The sequence below is a fragment of the Hylobates moloch genome, unplaced genomic scaffold, assembly GCF_009828535.3.
Source record: "Hylobates moloch isolate HMO894 unplaced genomic scaffold, HMol_V3 SCAFFOLD_19, whole genome shotgun sequence".
Classification (NCBI taxonomy): domain Eukaryota; kingdom Metazoa; phylum Chordata; class Mammalia; order Primates; family Hylobatidae; genus Hylobates; species Hylobates moloch.
This window is the reverse complement of record NW_026652294.1, coordinates 47,501,203-47,514,119: the sequence shown is the minus strand read 5'-3', so window position 1 is coordinate 47,514,119 and position 12,917 is coordinate 47,501,203. Positions and strand designations below refer to the sequence as shown.

General features: G+C 39.3%; 1 protein-coding gene across 4 annotated transcripts in view; it reads right to left on the bottom strand.

Annotated features, from left to right (window-relative positions):
• Nucleotides 1-12,917, bottom strand: part of SMURF2 (SMAD specific E3 ubiquitin protein ligase 2) — a 116,511-nt gene that overhangs the window by 68,638 nt on the left and 34,956 nt on the right. The window contains exon 1 of one of the 4 annotated variants that reach the window (XM_058431258.1): nucleotides 1,191-1,239. The exons of the other annotated variants lie outside the window; for them this stretch is intronic. The gene's annotated coding sequence lies outside the window, so the exon portion shown is untranslated. Of the gene's footprint in view, nucleotides 1-1,190; nucleotides 1,240-12,917 lie in introns of those variants that run through there. 4 annotated transcript variants of the gene reach the window in all.

Here is a 12,917-nt window from a genome sequence, read left to right as displayed (position 1 = left end):
CACCACTGCACTCCAGCCTGAGCAACAGAGTGAGACACTGTCCCCCTCCACTCCTCAAAAAAATCTTATTTTTATCATTTCTCTTTACTCAAAACATACTTATCCGGTCGTGTTTAACCAATTCTTAAAAAAAAATCACAAAATGTTTAACATTCAGTTTCAAAGAACAATTGAAAAATCAAAAGAACAAAGAACTTTAAAATCAAGTTCAAAGTTTATGAGAAGAAATTACATTTTAGTAATCAAGAGATTAAGGAAAACAACATTAGTGTTCTAGAAGAAACAAGATTAACTTAAAACAAAGAAATAATATCAGGATTGGTCAGACCGCTATGCTTCATGCTGGATCTAAGCAGTTCCAGCCAGCTCTTGACTAAATTTCTTTCTGCCCTGGAAGCAAAAACTCTGATTTGTAACTTTTAAAAGGAAGATTGTCAAAACATGACCTGAGAACTGGTAATGTTATTTATCTGTAAAAATAAATTGTTTTCACATCCTGGAGGCTTTACTTCACTGTTCTTGTTTCTTGGGAATGTACCTTGGGGACTAGAACCACAGCCCATTGCTCTTTTCATTCTCTGTTCTAATCACAGAAGATTGGTAAAATGCTCAAAGAATCCACGAATTTCAATATGACAAACTCCTGATTATGTCACTACAGCAAATTCTCAACTAAGGAGGTATGTATCAGAATCCCCCCCCCCCCCCCCCCCCCGGAGAATGTATACACAATATTATAATTTTATGTTAGAAAAAAATTAATCTATCATCTTTTGTAACAGAAACTATGGAAAGTAGAACTAAGATTAGGAATCATGGGACTAGGGAGGGGTTGCAGTGTGGGAGAAGTTTCATTTTTGCTTTCTGAATGTTTCTTAAAGAAAATAGGTAAAAATGTTGATAAATGCTGGGCAGTAAGGGAGTAACAGGAGAGAAATCTTGTTAGGTGGGCGAGGCCAGAACAAAGGCTATGGGGTACAGACTTTCTCCTAGACCAGCAGTCCCCAACCTTTTTGGTACCAGGGACTGGCTTCATGGAAGACAAGTTTTCCATGGACCAGTGTGGGGGCGGGGGTGGGGGGGGGCGGGCAAGGGGGTTTTGGGAATGATTCAATCTCATTACATTTATTGTGCACTTATTTCTATTATTATTACCTTGTAATATATAATAGAACAATTATACAACTCACCATAATGTAGAATCAGTGGGAGCCCTGAGCTTGTTTTCCTGCAACTAGACAGTCCCATCTGGGAGTGAAGAAAGACACTGACAGATCATCAGGCATTAGATTCTTATAAGGAGGGGCAACCTAGATTCCTCGAATGCGCAGTTCACAGTAGGATTAACACTCCTATGAGAATCTATTGCCACTGCTGATCTGAGAGGAGGCAGAGCTCAGGTGGTAATACACGATAGGGAGTGGTTGTAAATACAGATGGTGCTTCACTGGCTCACCTCCTGCTGTGCAGCCCGTCGCCCAGGGTTGAGGACCCCTGGCCTAGAGAGCTGTATTTCAATATCTTTAATGTTTAGTAAGCTTATATATATGGAATTGAAATTATAGATACAGAAAGGCACAAAAATCTGAAGTATGTGAATTAATTCAATTAATTCTCACTAATTTTTGTGTTAAAGCAAAACATTATACTGGACTACAGATATTTCGTAGGCACAAGACAATTTTTATTAGTGCTAACTACAAATGTAGCATTACACCACCACAGTACCATGCTACAGAATCCACTAGGGACAATGTCTCAAACAGCCCATATAATTGTACTAGATTAAGTCTGCTTATACTACTTTATCATGTTACTACCCTTCTCAAATTCCTTCAAAGCGTTTCTCATTCTTAAGTCTACACTCCCAGAACCTAGCTTGTTCTAGCTATTGTACTCACTCCTTTTTCAGACAGATGGTTTGAAATGATTAGCAGAGATGATCAAAATAAGTTGACATCAGCCGTATTGGATAAAGCCTCTGTATTTCACACAGATGCAGGTGTGATCATCTTGAGATACTTAGGGAGAAGGGAATACTTCTACATCATTCACTCTCTCATTCAACATTTCCTGAACACTCACTTTGTGCCAAGTGCTATGACAGTTTCTGCAGATACAAAGAAAAATAAGACATAGTCCTTTGCTCTCAGAGCTCACAGGTCAGGTATAATTCAAATACCATGTCATAAATGTCTTTTATTGTTGTTTTCTCAAGATATGGTTTTAAACTTTATGGAAATCTTATATTTCATTTGAGGCAGCGATTAGAGAAAACCATTTGCAGAAATACAGATGACAGTAAATACTACCATTTTCATTTAGGTCAATAATTTATTTTTCTGGTAGGAAAGGAGTTATCTATATACAACAAACCAGGTAATAGTATCAGAGTAAATCGCAGCTGTAGAAAGAGAACGGTACGCTTGTTCTTACTGAGTTGTATTCATAATGAATGGCTATCTATGCTTAATGTGAATAAAGCTCCCAACTACTTAGTATATCCTTGCCAAAAATTCCCCTTCCTCCTCCAGATTGGAGTTGCATTCCAATTACACTGCTGATTGGAATGAGACTGCTTGAGAGAAAGAAAAAAAAATACTCAGACATCCCATCTTCCTTCACCCCATAAAAAGATTTTATAATACTGTTCCTGCAACTCAAAAGTAGCGTAAATGCTCTTGAACACAGATTTCTCTGCATGTTCTTTAAACTTATGTTATCATTGTAAAATAAAACTGAAATTCAGGATAACATTCCTATACAAATTCCAGCAGGTGGCCCAGTGCTTCAGAAGTATCAACTGATGTACACCATTCCTGACCAGTGGCACATGACAGCAATTTACATTTTTCTGGTCTGAGAAATAGCCTCTATCTCAACCCCTAAACATGAAATGAAAATGAAATTTAAGTACTACAGAAAACTTCTACACAATTTTTGTATGTGTTTTAGTTATTGTTGCTTGAAACAAGAGTATTACACAGATTCACATTCAAGGTGTTATTACAAAATGTTAAAATGAGCAAATATATCACATATAATTCTATATGCATAAAAATGATCAGTTAAGTAAATGATAGCAAACAGCAAGCTGAAATATTACATAGCCATTAAAGATTATGTAAATGTATTTATTTATTGATGGGTAAAAAAATAGTTGATTTTTCTTTTTTTGACAGTCTCGCTCTACTGCCCAGGCTGGAGTGCAATGGCGCAATCTCAGCTCACTGCAATCTGCGCCTCCCAGGTTCAAGCAATTCTTGTGCCTCAGCCTCTGGAGTAGCTGGGATTACAGGCATGCGCCACCACACTCGGCTAATTGCTGTATTTTTAGTAGAGACAGGGTTTCGCCATGTTGGCCAGGCTGGTCTCGAATTCCTGACCTCAAGTGATCCACCTGCCCCGGCCTCCCAAAGTGCTGGGGTTACAGGCGTCAGCCACTACACCCGGCTTAGAAAATATTTTCTTAATATGCTATTAAAAGTCCTTTTACATGTAGTATATTTAACAAAATATATTTTTAGTAAAGAATATAAACATATTGGATAACATTTATCAAATATTTACTATGTGCAAGTGTACACCGACCACCCTGTGAAATAAGTAGTAGTACTACCATCATTTTAGAGATGAGGAAACTGAGATTCAGGCATAGAAATTTACCAATGATTTTGCTTTTAAGAGCTAGAGTTGGCTGGGCACGGTGGCTCATGCCTGCAATCCCAGCACTTTGGGAGGCTGAGGTGGGCGGATCATGAGGTCAGGAGTTTGAGACCAGCCTGGCCAACATAGTGAAACCCTGTCTCTTCTAAAAATACAAAAAATCAGCCATGTGTGGTGGCAGGTGCCTGTAGTCCCTGCTACTCAGGAGGCTAAGGCAGAAAAATCCACTTGAACCCAGGAGACGGAGGTTGCAGTGAGCTGAGATCGCGCCACTGTACTCTAGTCCGGACGACAGTGCGAGACTGTCTCAAAAAAAAGAAGAATTAGAGCTGAGATTCCAACTCAAGTAGATTAATTCTAGAACCCAAACTCAACTACCATATAGAGTGAAACATACTCTCTCAGGCTAGTACTTCCTTTTAAAGAATCTTACTCTAGGCTGGCACAGTGGCTCATGCCTGTAATCCCAACAGCTTGAGAGGTCTAGGCGGGCTGGTGGTTTGAGCCTAGGAGTTCAAGACCAGTCTGGGCAACAGGGCAAAACCCCATCTCTACAAAAATATACAAAAAAAGAAAAAAAAAAAATAGCCCGGCATGGTGGTGTGTGCCTGTAGTCCCAGGAGGCTACTCAGGAGGCTAAGGTGGAAGAATCACCTGAGCCTGCAGTGAGCCATGTTCACACCACTGCACTCCAGCCTGGGCAACAGAGTGAGACCTTGCCTAAAAAAAAAAAAAAAAAAAAAAAAATCTTAGTCCAGTTAAAGCAATTACTGGTGACACAGGTTCACAAAACAGTTAATTGAAAACCAGGTTAGAGAAGGGTGTTCTGCAAAAGATTCAGAATCCTCCTCTTTCAATAGATATAGTAATTTACCTCAACAATCATATTAGCCCTGCTTTTAACTAAATATCTTGTCATTTAATGAAGGAATTTTAGGCAATTCATTTCATTCATGCTGCAAAACAAACTAGGCCCTTAAGTTTAACTTAATATATTCAGTACCTGGCAAGTAGTTAATCTAATTAGTATGTTTGATGATGTATTAAAAATTACAGGTTCTGAGGTAATTATCCTTACTAAGAACAGTATCAGCATTTAAACATTTCAACAAGGCAAAATTGGTTCTCAGTTAGAAAATTTATTTTTATTTTTTTGAGATGATCTCACTCTGTCACTGAGGCTGGAATGGAGTGGCACAAACACGACTCACTGCAGACTCCAGTTAAATTTTCTGGGCTCAAGCGATCCTCCCATCTCAACCTCTGAGTACCTGGGACTATAGGCGCACGCCACCATGCCTTGCTAATGTCTAAAATTTTTTTGCAGAGATGGGGTCTTGCCATGTTGCCCAGGCTCAAGCAATTCTCCTGCCTCAGTCTCCCAGACTGTTAGAATTACAGGCATGAGCCACTGCGCCCAGCCTCAGTTAACAAATTTAAAATGACCTTTCTAGTCCACTCATATCAAACAACTTTTAAGGAACTACTTAAAAATTTTTTTTCAACAAAGATGAAGATTTTGGTAAAGTTCTCACAAACATGAGTACTTTTTACATTAATAAAATAAGATGAGAGTATACAAATAAGCTTTTTAAACACTGAATGCAAGTTTATCAATAATAGATCTACTTTGACATAATAAATGCAGATTTTAAAGAAATCTAGTCAGAATTATAAATTTTATTCTAGTCACAATTATAATTTTTTTACTTATAGTGATCAGAGGTAATTTTAAAGTAAAGCTTATCTTAACAAGCATAATAATCAAGTTCTGGTGTAAGTTCACGTGTTAAAAATAAAAAAGGGCTGGGTGCGGTGGCTTACGCCTATAATCCTAGCACTTTGGAAAGCTGAGGTGAGAGAATCACTTGAGCTCAAGAGTTAGAGACCAGCCTGGCCAATATAGTGAGACTCCACCTCTAAAATAAATAAATAAATAAATAAAGTAAAAGCTCAGCTAAAGCCAAGCAGCACATTCAGTATGAGATAAATGTAAAACACTTGGTCCTTGGTCTAGGTATCTGGTACACAGCAGGCACTCTATGAAAGCTATTATTTTGAGAAACTATCTGAAAGGATTTGTTATATATCTTAAACCAGTATTTCTGTGAATTCTTTATTCCTATATGAGGATGAAAATACATAAAAGTACCGTTCTCCATTCAAAAATTCACCATGACTTAAAGACCTATGCTGTGTGCAGACCAAACATCCTGTCTGTTGCTGCTGGAGACTCAATCGCCACCTTCTCTACTGGACGCCTTCATTCAAACAGACCCACTCATAACTGATGGCTGTTCAAGAGATGAATATTGTATATTTAAATTAAACCACACAATTTACTTTCTTCATAAGGATGCCGAGAGAAGGAAACCTTATTGTAAAGTTCAAGTATATACTTGCAATGAAGCCTAAACATTATTTTATATGTAGAAAAAGACTTGCATCACTTTTTGGCCACTCCCAAGTTTCCTTCCTTTACCTTCTTTTTCTAGAGACACTTATAGAGGCAGTGTAATATAGTGTGTTAAGCTATAAGCACTATAAAAGAGTTAAATAATTAGGGTCAGAATGCATGGGTTTGAACCTGGTGCTATCCCTTATGAACCTGTGATGCTAAAAACTACTTAACTTCTCTTTGCTTCAGATACCTCATCTGTAAAAATGAGGACAGGAGGATACTAAGAGCCACCTCATGATGTTGTTTTAAAGATTAAGCAAATTGAAACACAGAGAACACGAGAACAGTACCTGGTACACAGCAAGTGCTCAATAAACATTGGCTATTATTATCACTCAACTCTAAAATTTCTCATAACATTAACCCACCAGGTTGCAAACACATTAAAAAAGAATATGGCCGGGCATGGTGGCTCATGCCTGTAATACTAACACTTTGGGAGGCCGAGGCGGGTGGATCATGAGGTCAGGAGATCGAGACCAGCCTGGCTAACATGGTGAAACCCCGTCTCTACTAAAAATACAAAAAATTTGCCAGACGTGGTGGCACGTGCCTGTAGCCCCAGCTACACCCCAGCTACTCCCCAGCTACTCGGGAGGCTGAGGCAGGAGAACCGCCTGAACCCGGGAGGCAGAGCCTCCCGTGAGCCGAGATCGTGCCACTGCACTCCCGCCTGGGCAACACAGCGAGACTCTTCTCTCAAAAAAAAAAAAAAAAAAAAAAAAGGAAGAATATAATTTGGCAAGTCGTTTGCCTTAGCCAAAACAAATACCATAGATTAGGTGGCTTAAACAGCAAACATTTGTTTCTCACAAATCAATGGAGGCTGAGAAGTCCAAGATCAAGGTGCCAGCAGAGTCAATGTCTGGTGAGGGCCGTCTGCCTGGTTTGCATACTCCCACATTCTCCCTGTATGCTTGCATAACCCCCATCACCTTTCCCATGTCTCTTGTTATAGGGGCACTAATCCTATTCATGAAGGTTCCACCCTCATGACCTCATTACCTCCCAAATGCCTCACCTCCAAATACCATCACATTGGGGATTAGGCTTTAACATAGAATATTGGGAAACACATTTCATTCATAGCAAAGCTTATGTACCTAGCAAGCTTTCAGTAAATGCTGTTAATTGAGTCCTAATCTGTTTCTCTAGCCTCACTCTTCTCCCAAGCTCCAAACCCACACACCCATTTAGATTCCTCACCATCACTTCAAATTATACTTATTCAAAATGGAATTCATCAGCTTCCCTAGTGAACCTGCTCTTCCTTTTGACCTCCGTAGTGCTGTGAACTGCACCACGTTTCCAATCATCCAGAAAGCAATGTCTTTATCTCTCTTCCTCTTCCTGACCACCTCACATATCTAAAGTAGTTGCCAGATTATACCAGGTTATCACATACCTCTGCTTATCTCCATTTCCAGTGTTCACATTTAAATAATACATCTAGAGTATTTTACAATGTGCCAAAAAACTTCTACATAGATTATTTTCTTTAACCCCTAAAGCTTGTGAGTTATCTAATATCCACAGAAAAACTGTAAGTGAATGTTGTGGCTCACCCCTAAATGCCACCTAGGAAAAGAGTTTAGGCATTGTGAATTCAGGCTCCATCCTACTTTTCTATAAATTCTTCACTCAAACAGTGTCAGTGATTCCTGTTTTCTCTCTCATTAACCCCTAGACTGACAAGCTCATCCTCTTCCCTCAAATAAGCCCAGGACTTTTCTGCCTTTGCCTTTATTCATAATGTTCTTCCCACCTTAAATGTTATTATCCCAACCACTGGCCCTCAAAATCTTATCCATTCATCAAACTTCTGTGAAGCCTTTTCTGACTCTCCTTTTTCAGTCTGATTTTGGTCTCTTCCTTCCTGTGAACCTCCAACAACACTTGGATTCTACTTGTTTTATTATAGTGCTTTCTCATTTTGCTTGTTATTCATGTGATGTCTTACCTCTGTCTCATTAAGCTATAAAGCTCTCCTACAGTTTATTATATAATATCTTAAACATAATATGCAAATACTTGTTGAATCAAATAAAATCCTCAGAAAACCACTGACGAGTTATAAGGATGTGCGAACTAAAAGGTAAAGGATACATGCAGCTCACTCCTTGCTTCCCCTAACCTAGTAAGTCCTTATGTTCAAATCAGGATGGCTTCCTTAACTATTCATAAGTACTTTGCTTACCCATTCCTTAGGGTCCAACTACTCATCTAATAACAGATCTCACTGAGCCTTCTCTCTCATTCACAGTAGAAAAGTATATTGTTCCATAATGTTCTAAAATTATATTTGCCTTGTTTCTGCAACAATGTAAACAAAGGTAAACTTCCACATCTTCTGCATTCTTCCAGACTCTGAAAAACTGTAGTCACTCAAATACCTGATGATCTACTAAGAGAAAAAAGTGCAAAGGTATTTAGCTTACCAAATATGCTCCATTTGAAGACACAGGCCACAAGCACAAATAGGAAAGAAGACTGCAACTATAAAAAGCACTGTAGGCCGGGAGTGGTGGCTCACGCCTGTAATCCCAGCACTTGGGAGGCGAGGTGGGTGGATCACCTGAGGTCAGGAGTTTGAGACCAGCCTGGCCAACATGGCAAAACCCCGTCTCTACTAAAAATACAAAAATTAGCCAGGCGTGGTGGCATGTGCCTGTAGTCCCAGCTACTCGGGAGGCTGAGGCAGGAGAATTGCTTGAATCCAGGAGGCAGAGGTTGCTGTGAGCCGAGATCATGCCACTGCACTCTAGCCCGGGTGACAGAGCGAGACTTCGTCTCAAAAAATAATAATAGCCTGGGCACGGTAGTTCATGCCTGTAATTCCAGCACTTTGGGAGGCTGAGGTGGGTGCAGCACAATGTCAGGAGTTCAAGACCAGCCTGGCCAACATGGTGAAATCCTGTCTGCACTAAAAATACAAAAATTAGCTGGGCATGGTGGCACGTGCCTGTAATTCCAGCTACTCAGGAGGCTGAGGCAGGAGAATTGCTTGAACCAGGACCCGGGAGGCAGAGGTAGCAGTGAGCGAGATCAAGCCACTGCACTCCAGCCTGGGTTACAGAGTAAGACTCTCTCTCTCAAAATAAATAAATAAATAAAAATAATAATAATAATAAAAAGCACTGTAGTGAGCTATCATCGCACCACTGCACTCCAGCCTGGGTGGCAGAGTGAGACCTTGTCCCCAAAATAAGTGATAAATAAAAATCATAAAATTTTAAAAAATAAAAAGCAGTGTAATTTATAAGAAAATACTTCTATACAATTACATATTTTTGAAATAATTCCTGGGTTAATAGGGAGTTCATAAATGTAATAAACTTTTTATTTTAGAATAGTTTCAGATTTACAGAAAAGTTACAAAGTTAGTACAGTGTTCCCATATATCCACACTCATTTATCCTAGCATGAACATCTAACATTAATATAGGACATTTGTCACAATTAATGAACCAATACATTATTACACATTATACATTAATATTATACATTAATTAAAATTCATGTTTTATTCAGATTTCCTTACTTTTACATACTGTAGAACACTGTAATACATTTAGTCATGTCTCCTAATGCTCCTTGTGGCTGTAATAGTTTCTCTGGCTTTCCTATTGTTTCTCAGACTTGTTATTTATGGCCTTGATGGTTTTGAGGAATAATATTGGTAAGGTATTCTGTGGAATGCCTCTCAACTGGGATTTGTCTAACTTCTCATGATTAGACGGGGTTTATGAGTTGTTGGGAGGAAGACCACAAAGGTAAAGGTACCATTCTCATAACATCATAACAAGGGTACATACTATCAACATGATTTATCACTGTTGATATTAACCTTGACCTAGCTAAAGCAGTGTTTGTCAAGTTTTTCCACTGTAAAGTTCCTCTTTTTTCCCCCTTTCTATACTGCACTCTTTGGAAGGAAGTCACTATGCAAAACCCACACATAAGGACTAGAGAGTTACACTATATACCTCCTTAAGAGTGGGATATCTACATAAATTGTTTGGAATTATTCTGCATGGGAGATTTGTCTATCCTCTATGTAATCATTTATATCAGTATGGACTCACAAACATTTGTTTTGTACTTTGGGTTATAATCCAATACTACTTTATTTTATTGCTCAAATTTTTCCAGCTTTGGCCATTGGGAGCTCTTTCCATTGGTTCATGTGTTCCTTTGACGTACTTCCATCATTGAGGGGAAAGGAAGAGCTCTTTCTTACTGATGGAAAATGCTCTAGGCTCATTTAAGTTCCCTACCCTGGCCTCAGAATTAGTCATTTCTCCAAGCAACCCTAGGAATTACCAAATTTAAACATCCATAAAGACTCAAAATTTTCAAATATAAACAGTTGAGCCAATGAACCCTTCAGCTCCTAATGTCTACCTTCACTAGATCATTAAGTTCCATGATATCAAGAACTTAACTTTGATCTCCACTGTATCCCAGAGTCTAGAAAAAAGTGCACAGTAGGCATTCAATAACTACTATAAACACCGAACCTCTGAGACTCCAGAAGGTGGCTCCGGATTGAGTCATAACATAACTCATCATTCCAATGGAATCTGCCTAGATTTCTCATGTTTAGACTCCTGTTCTAACACCACTATGTCTAATTCACTGCATTGTTTTACAGTAAACAAAAAGCTTCCTTTTTCCACTGCTCCTCCCTTTTATTCCATTGCAAACCAGAAGTTTTGTTAAGTATTCCCCAGTAAAATTTCCAGTGCAAAGGAATATACATCACATTTCCTAGATTCTTTCTATAATGGCATATTGCCATTTACATCATCCTTTTCCGAGTTCTATTGAAATTACCATTTTTAACTTGCTATGTAGAGTTTAAATGAAAGGCATAATGCCAAATCCTTATCAACATTAGCAGCAGAAGAAAAATTACTGACAAAAATCTACTGATACCAAGTTGGACACAATGCCCTCAAAACACCTAGTTAGTATGTATGTAAAAGCATCTAAACCCTACCAATATTCCTTGACAAATCTATATGTAGACAGGAAAAAGCTTAAGTTAAACATAAGTTGTCTTGTCTATACATATTTGATAATGTGAAGACATGGTTCCCTCCATAGCTTATACATACATATGCAAAATAAGCTAAAATTATAATGGGGTGGTTCTACTAAACAACTTTATGAAATAATTACAATATTCACTAATTTGTGATGGCTTGTTTTTCAGAGAAAGTTACCGCATGCAAAAAGAAAGCTACAACAAATGACTCACTACTGACTAAAAAGCAAGTCTGATAATCCTACAATAGAGTCCTCCTTCAACCTTAATAGGATATCAAAATGCTATAAATTATACTGCCTTAGGTCAGGCGCAGTGGCCAACACCTGTAATCCCATCACTTTGGGAAGCTGAGGCGGGAGGACTGCTTGAGCCCAGGAGTTCAAGACCAGCCTGGGCAACATGGTGAGACCTCATCTCTACAAAAAAAAATTCTTTTTTGAGATGGAGTCTTGCTCTGTCATCCAAACTGGAGTGGAGTGGTGCAATCTCGGCTCACTGCAGCCTCCGCCTCCCAGGTTCCAGCCATTCTCCTGCCTCAGCCTCCCAAGTAGCTGGGATTACAGGCACACGCCACCACGCCAGGCCTCTACAAAAAAAAAAAAAAAAAAAAAAATTAAAAACTAGCAAGGTTTGGTGGCAAATGCCTGTAGACCCAGCTACTCAAGAGGCTGAGGCTGGAGGACTGCTTGAGCCCAGGAGTTCAAGACCAGCCTGGACAACATGGTGAGACCTCATCTCTACAAAAAACTTTTCAAAATTAGCAAAGTGTGGTGGCAAATACCTGTAGTCCCAGCCACTCAGGAGGCCGAGGCGGAAGGATCGTTTGAACACAGGAGGTTGAGGCTGCATTGAGCTGTGTGTTCATGCCACTGCACTCCAGCCTGGGCAACAGAGCAAGACAGGGGAGGGGAGGGGAGGGGGAAAGAAAACAATATTGCCTCAATAAAATATCATTTATAGAGAGTATGAGCCATAGAGGATAAGTGATGTGTGGCCACATTTGTAGTATGTGTAGTAGTATATCCAAATGACTACTAAACTCTGATAAACCGTAATCTGGCCACCTAGTCTGCTGCGGCCAGTGCAGATGTAAGCAGATGACATAATCCTAACTCAGGTATGTCACATACAAAACAGAGGCAGTTAGATGTCACAATTTCATACCACATGTATGCTATAGACCATCTCCAGCCAGTTCCCTGCTTACCATCCAACAAACCCAGATATCACCAACCAATCAAGAACACTCAAAAATTTGGCTTTTCTAATATGGAAAAGGACAGTTCATGATCTTTTGGCTTTAAAGGATCTCCATCCCCGAAAGCCTGCTTAGACTTTGTGCTGGATTAGGTTTCCTGCTTGGCAATAAAATTTTTTTCACACAGTACACAATCTTTGGTCTCCAACAGTCTTTGTACTTTAACAGTTTGGAAGTCCCACACAAATCATATGACTGAGCCATCCAATGAAGCCAACAAGCCACCAACACTTGAGAACATAGTAAGCCCTGGTTTTCCATCACCTTCTGATGGTGATTCTGCTGACTTCATGAGTTTGTTCTGTTCTGTCTCACAGAACAGAAGTTTGTTTGAAGCCTTCTGGTTTCTTGCGGGTAGACATGGAGAGGAAATTTGGTCTCTTCCGTGAGTGATACAAAAAGACTGGGTCTATTCTGTGTATGTTCCATTGTTAGTCCACCTATGTCCTAAGATAATACTGAGAAAACTCACTGTTTGG